Below are 7466 nucleotides of genomic sequence, written 5' to 3'. Positions count from 1 at the left end.
CCTCTTTTATGAGAATCTTACCTTTGCTTTGCATCTGTGTCATCAAAGAATTCTACAAGTAACTAAGGGAGGGTCTTGTTTGACCTTTTCTCTTTTAATAGAATTTTCCTTTCCAGGATTGTCTGAGTGCAACCACTTTCAATTATCTGTCTTTAACATCCCCTTTCTTTTACCTTTATCTTACATTCTGTGGCTTATTATTCTTTTTCTTTTATTTTCTTTTCATTCCTATTGGACACCTTATTCCTCCCATAATAGGCTTTTCTCAGTAAAAATTGACACCTTCCTCCGAACTGTTTAGTTATGATTTTTTCTAAAGAATTCTCCAGATATTAGGATGTTAAAATGTCTTACCTCCACATTCTTTGTGAGGTATAATGGCCTTATTTTGATGTCAATTAACCATCAGAGGGCACTTTTGATTTGTCCAAAGTCTGAGTAGTCTCATCAGTTGTTTCTAGGAACTCTGGTTATCTTGATCAGTTTCCTTGTATTGATTTATCATCACTGCCTCACTACATCAGCTTCCATTTGCCCACCACTGCCAACTTCTGAGAATTCTCTCCACCATTTCTATACTTCCTACAAGCTGCTCAAGATCCCAATGGTAGTCTCCAACCCTTCTTAGTTTATGTCAACTTTTTTACTTCTGGTATGTATAATTGGAAGTAACAGAACCTTCCTTATTCTGACAAAGCCCAGGCTCTCACATTTTTGTTTGAGTCCATTTCCCAAATACACCATTCTACACGAGATAACTATGAGCAACTTCACCTTACTCTGTTATCCTCAGAAGAATACAAGCATATCCTCTTGGTTGCTAAGAAAACCACCCTAGATGGCCTTCAGATATTCCTCAGTTTTAGCAAGCAGGGTTGTGTCATCCGCATAACACAGATTGTTGATAAGACTTTCTCTAATGCTGATGTCACCTTTCTCCTAATACATCTCAGCCTTATGGATAATATGTTCTGCATATAGGTTGAAATGGTATGAAGATAGGACACATCCCTGGTGTACACTCTTCCCTTTTTTGAACCATGCGGTTTTTCCTTGCTCTGTTCTGAGGACTACCTCCTGGTCCAAATATGGGTTTTACATAAGCACAATCAAGATTCCCATTATTCTCAGAGTCAGCCACAGTTTGTTGTTATCCACACAGTCAAATGCCTTTGCATAATCAATGAAACATAGATTCCTCTTCTACTTCCTCCTTTCAGCCAGCATTCATCTCATAATAGCTATAATATCCTTAGTACTATGACCTCTTCTAAACCCAGCCTGGACTTCAAGGCAGTTCTTTGTTGATGTGCTGTCTTAGTAATTTTTGGATAATCTTCAGCAGAATCTGGCCTGCATGTGATATTAATGATAGTATTCGATAATTTCCAAACTCAACTGGGTCACCTTTCTTTGGAATGGGAACAAATATGGACCTTGTCCAGTCAGTTAGCCAGGTGATTTTACTCCAGATTTCTTGACACAGCTTGGTGGACAGATAAATCAATTGATATGCCATCCATTTCTGGGGTCTTGTTCTTTGCCAATTCTTTCAGAGCAGCTTGAACTTATTCCTTTATCACCACAGGCTCTTCCTCACATGTTGTTCCATTAAATTCTTCTGTGTCTACCAATTCCTTTAGGTTCAGTGACTCTGTATACTCTTTTAATCTTCTTTTATTGTTACCTGGATCATTTTTCTGCCCAAAGCATTCTTAAATATTGCAACTCCTGGCTTGAATTTGTTCTTCAGTTCCTTCAGCTTAAGAAATGCTATGCCCACGTTTCCCAGAATCCCATGGGTCAGGGCTGAAACCTTGAATACTTTGGAGAACAAGGGCTTTGGAGATCAAATGGGCTTTGAGAAGATATCAAGAAAATAATTTATGAAGAGAACAAGAGGTAAATGCAAAAATAGAGGAAGAAGAACCAAAATTAATGTCAGTAGAGACTGAAATTTGCACAGAAGTGCCAAGAATACAAAGCAAGGAGAAGAAATCAGAAAGTTAAGGAGCTTAACAGAGGATTTCAAAAGCAGTTGTCAGAACAGAGCAAGGAAATACTGGATGGTTCAAAATCAGGAAAGGACTGAGTCAATGATGCATCCTCCCTCCATACTTTTTCAATCTACATGTGGAACACATAATTTGGGAGACTAGACTTTATGAAGAGGAAAATATCAGAATTGGAAAAAGATTCACCAATAACCAATGTTATGTAGATGATACAACCTTGTTTGCTGAAACTGAGGAGAACCTGAAGCATTTGCTGCAGAAGGTCATGGACTATAGTCTTAAATATGGATGGAAGCTCAACATCAAGAAGACAGAATTTTCACCACTGGGCCAATTGGCAACACCATGATAGATAGAGATGTGATTGAGGTTGTTGTTAACAATTTCAGCTTGCTCACTCCACAATCAACACTTTGGCACCAGCAGTAAAAAAAATCAAAAGACAAATTTCTCTGGAGAAAGTTGCTGTCAAGTACCTCTTCAAAATATTGAAGAGCAATGATATCAGTCTTGAGAATAAGGTGTACCTGATTCAGGTCCTGTACGTCCTGTATTTTGAAATAATTAACATCACATCAGAGAAATGGATAGTATCTAGGGTTGACAGAATAAGAACTTATATCTTTGAGTTGTGATGTTAGAGAAAAATATTGATTATACCACGAACTGCAAAGATAACAAACAGGTTTGTCCTAGGGAGAGTGAAACCAGGCTACTCCTTGGAGGCAAGGATTCTGAAGCTCCATTTCACATACTTTGGGCATGGAGGGACCAATACCTGGAGAAGAACATCATGCTTGGAAAGGTGGAGGAAAATCGCAGAAGACCCTGGAAGATATGGGTTAACATAGTAACTGGGGGAATGAACTAGGTGTGTTGGAGACAGTGAGACTGGCTCAGGATAGAGTAGAATTCAGAGCTATTGCATTTACAGTCATTATGAGTTGTAGGTGATTCAATAGGATATAACAACAACAACAATATCATAAATCATAGTGAACTCAAAGACTCTTAATCAAAATAAGAGTTTTCCACTCTTTGTCAATTTCCCATTCTATGGCATTGAGCATGTTGCTATGATACTAGGAGCTGTACTTCCAATGTTTCAAATATGAAAAGGGTCATCTATGGTGGACAAATTTCAGGGAATCAGAACTGGCAATCTAACTTGAAAATTACCAACTGGAAGGAATTAAAAATATCTTAATAGTGTGAATTTTATATAAATAAAATCCTTCATTTGCTGATGTGTGTGGCATAAATAATGAAGAGAAATAACTGAAAACATCCATTAAAGATCTTAAAGTAGAATGTATAATCTAAGAAAATAAGATGTTGAAAGCAATGAAATGGAATGCACTAAAATCAATAATTATTATAGGCATTAGTTACCTAAAATGCACTACTATTGTACATTTATAATTGTAAAATCATATATAATCAACATCATAATAATTATAATTTAGAAATTAATGATGTCATATTCATCATCACGGAAAAATACAAGATCTGTCCTAAAGTATAAGGCTGGCAGTGATAAGGCAATATACATCTGTATATAATGAAGACCTATGAATACCTCTATTAATCAACTTTATTCACCAACAACTAATCTGAAGATGAAGAATTGAAGGATTCCAATCAATTTCTCAAGTCTGAAATTTAGTAAACTTGAAATCAAGATGCAGTGATTGATTGAGTGCAAAATTTGAAAACAAGTAAGGATTAGTACTTAAAAGCTAAATTTTTGTGATAAAATTAAGACTTTATTGTTAAATAAGCAATAAGTTGCTCATTATAAATAACTTCTAAAACAGTATAAACAGTGACTGAATACATGGGTTTCAACTGCCTCTCAAAGCCCACTGAACTTTGGTTCAGTTCTTACTGTACGACAAACAATGTCAAACACAATACAACTAGAAGAAATAAGCAAGATTGAAATTGACTCTGTACATTGAAAGGAACAACAAAAAGTTCACTATCATCAATGAGAACAGGCCAGAGGCCTGTCATTGTTCTTGCCATTTTATATGATCAATTCATTTACGCCTTATCAACAGCAAATCTGAAACTTGTCCTATTGTATGCCATCCTTACCATCTCTAACATACCTGATCCATTTATTACAGTTACCATGTCAATCCATCTTGTTGAGGGCCTTCCTCTTTTACACTGTCCTTCCACATTTATAAGTCCTTTCAAAGAAATGACCCCTTCCTAACAACATACTCTGTTTTCACTTTATACATGGCAGACTTATTTTCTTGGCATTCAGTACTCTTCACCAACACCACATTTCAAAGGCATCAATTATTCTGTCATTATTAGCCATTGTCCAACTTTAAGATACATAGCAAATAACTGAGAAGATCATGGCTTGGATCATGCATACACTAGTATTCAGGCTTACATCACTGTACTTTGGAGAGTTGTTGATGGAAGATGTCCCAATGTGATATGTCTTTGGATTTCTTCACTGTGGGCACCAAAGGTGTTAATTGTGAATTCAAATAAGATTAAATCATTGACCACTTCAATATTTTCCCCATCTATCAGGATGTTGTCTATTGACCTGGTGGTGAGAATTATTTATTTCTTGATGTTGAGATATATCTATATTAAAGATGTATTTAATCTTCTGCAGTAAGCACTTCAAGTCATACTCACTTTCAGTGAGCAGAATGCAGATTGATGATGAGTCTACCTCCAATTCTGATGGTTCTATTTATTCATAAAGTCAAGCTTCATGAATTCTTTGCTCAGCTTACATATTGAATGGGTGTAGATGAAGAAGATAGCTGTGACATACACCTTTCTTGATTTTAAACAGTGCAGTATCCTCTTGTTCTAGCTGTATGTTTCACATGCACCGAATTAAGTGTTCCTTTTCTTTTAAATATTAGTTATAACTTGTTTTGGTCCACACAGTTGAATATTTTTACATAGTCAATAACCCAAAGATGTTTATCTTTCTGGTATTTTCTGCTTTCAGCCAAGATTCATATGATATCAACATTAATAGACCTAGTGTCATGTCTTCTTCTAAATCCAACTTGAGTTTCTGGCAAGTCAATGTTGATATACTGTTGTAGTCACTTTTGAGTATTCTTCAGCAAGATTTTACTTGAATGTGATATTAATGAAGTTATTATTGTCGTGTGCCCCACCACCCCAGTGATTGAATTAATCCGTCTCATTGAGGGTCTTCCTTTCTTGCATTGTCCCTCCCCCCTTCTAAGCATGATCCCCTTCTCCAAGGTCTTTTGCCTCCTTGAAACCTGTCCAAAACATGTCAGGCAAAGCTTCAGAATCCTTGCCTTCAAGTAACAGCCTGGTTTCATCTTTTAGAGGATGAACCTGTTTGTTCTCCTGGCAGTCCGTGATGTATTCAATACTCTTCTCCAGTACCACAGCTCAAAGGCATCAATTCTCTTTCTATCATTCCTAGTCATTGTCCAGCTTTCTGATTCAAAGCAAGTAATTGCAAAGACTAGTGCCAGGATCAGGTGTACCTTAGTCTCCTGACTGACCTCATTGCTGTTCAGTACTCTGTAGAAGTCCCTGACAGCAGATATTTCCAATGCAATTTGTCTTTTGATTTCCTGGCCACTGGTACCAAGACTGTTCTTTGTGGAGTCAAGCAAACTAAAGCTGTTAAAATCTCAATCTCTTTACCACCTATTAAGACTCTGTGAATCGACTCAGTGATGAGGATCTTTTGTTTTCTTGATGTTGAGCTTGAATCTATATTGAAGGCTGTAGCCCTTGAAATTCTGCAGTAAGCACTTCAAGTCTTCCTCAGTTTCAGTAAGCAAGATTGTGTCATTGTATGTTGTTGATGAGTCTTCCTCCAATCCTGATGCCACATTCCTTCTCATAGAGCTCAGTCTCTATAAAGGTCTTTTTTTTCATATAGATTGGAAAGGTATGGAAATAGGACACATCCCTACTGTACACCCTTCCCAATTTTGAATCACACATTCTTTCCCTGCTCTGTTATGACTACTGCCTCCTGGTCTAAGTATAGGTTTCACATATGTGCAATCAAGTGCTCTGGGATTCTCATTCTTCTCAGAGTTAGCTATAATTTGCTGTGATCCACACAGGCAAATGCCTTTCCAAAGTCAATAAAACACATATAGGCATTCCTCTGGTATCCCCTACTTTTAGCCAAGAGCCATCTAACATTAGCTATAATATCCCTAGTATCATGGCCTCTTCTAAACCCAGCTTGCACATCGACAGTTCTCTGTTGATGTGCTGTTCCAGTTGTTTTTGGATAATTTTCAGCAGAATCTTACTTGAATGTTACGTTGATGATATTGTTTGATAATTTCCACACTCTGTCGGATTGCCTTTCTTCGGAATGAGAACAAATATAGATCTCTTCCAGCCAGTTGGCCATGTGGTTGTCCTCCATATTTCTTGGCACATTTTAGTGAACAAATTTACAGGAACCAAAATTGAATGATTTGTCCCATTTGAATTTCAAAACTATCTCAGGAACAGGTTTGAGTTCTTGAACACCAATGAATGAGGACTAGATGAGCTGTAGGAGTATATCAATAATATCATCCATGAAGAATGGTAAAAAGGTCATTAGAGGAAGAAGAAATGACCAAGATGGATATCAGATGAGACTGAATATTGAACTAGAGAGCCAAGAAGCCAAAGGAACTGGGAAGAAATTAAGGAGCTTAACAGAAGATTTCAAAGGACAGAACTGGAAGAAAAAGTAAAACATTATAATGAAATGTGCAAAAAGCTGGAGTCAGGAAATCAAAAGGGCTGAACTTGCTCAACATTTCTTAAACTGAAGGAATTGAAGAACAATTTCAAGCCTCAAGTTGCAATATTTGAGGATACTTTTGACAGAATTTTAAATAATCCAGAAAAAATTAAGAGAAGACTGAAGAAGTATACAAAGTCAGTGTACCACAAGGAATTGGGTGACAAAGAAGTATTTCATGAAACAATGTATGAGCAAGAGCCTGTAGTGATGAAGGAAGAAGTTCAACCTGCTCTGAAAGAATTGGCAAAAAACAAGGCCCCAGAAATTGATGGCATACCAGTTGATGTATTTCAAGAAACAGATATTAATGTTACTTTTTTATAAATTCCACATTCTATTGCTTCATCTTTCTTGAGTTTGGGAATGAATATGAATTTCTCTCAGTCAGTTAACAAGTTAACTGGCTTCCATATTTCTGAGCACAGCCTAGTGAGCACATTCAAGGCTACATCTATTTGTTGGAATATATTCATTGATATTCATAATTTCCTGGGACTTAATTTTTTGTTAATATCTTCAGTGCAGTTTGAAGTTCTTCCTTTAATATCATATGTTATTGATTTTATGTCACTTCCTGAATCTATATCAGCCAGTTATAAAAGAAGTTGCTCATACTTAAGTTAAAATAGAAACTGTCAAAAATGAAAACAAGCATA

This window comes from Elephantulus edwardii, unplaced genomic scaffold (assembly GCF_000299155.1).
Source record: "Elephantulus edwardii isolate Elephantulus edwardi_28Jun2011 unplaced genomic scaffold, EleEdw1.0 scaffold00044, whole genome shotgun sequence".
Lineage (NCBI taxonomy): Eukaryota > Metazoa > Chordata > Mammalia > Macroscelidea > Macroscelididae > Elephantulus > Elephantulus edwardii.
Note: the sequence above shows the minus strand (reverse complement) of the source record.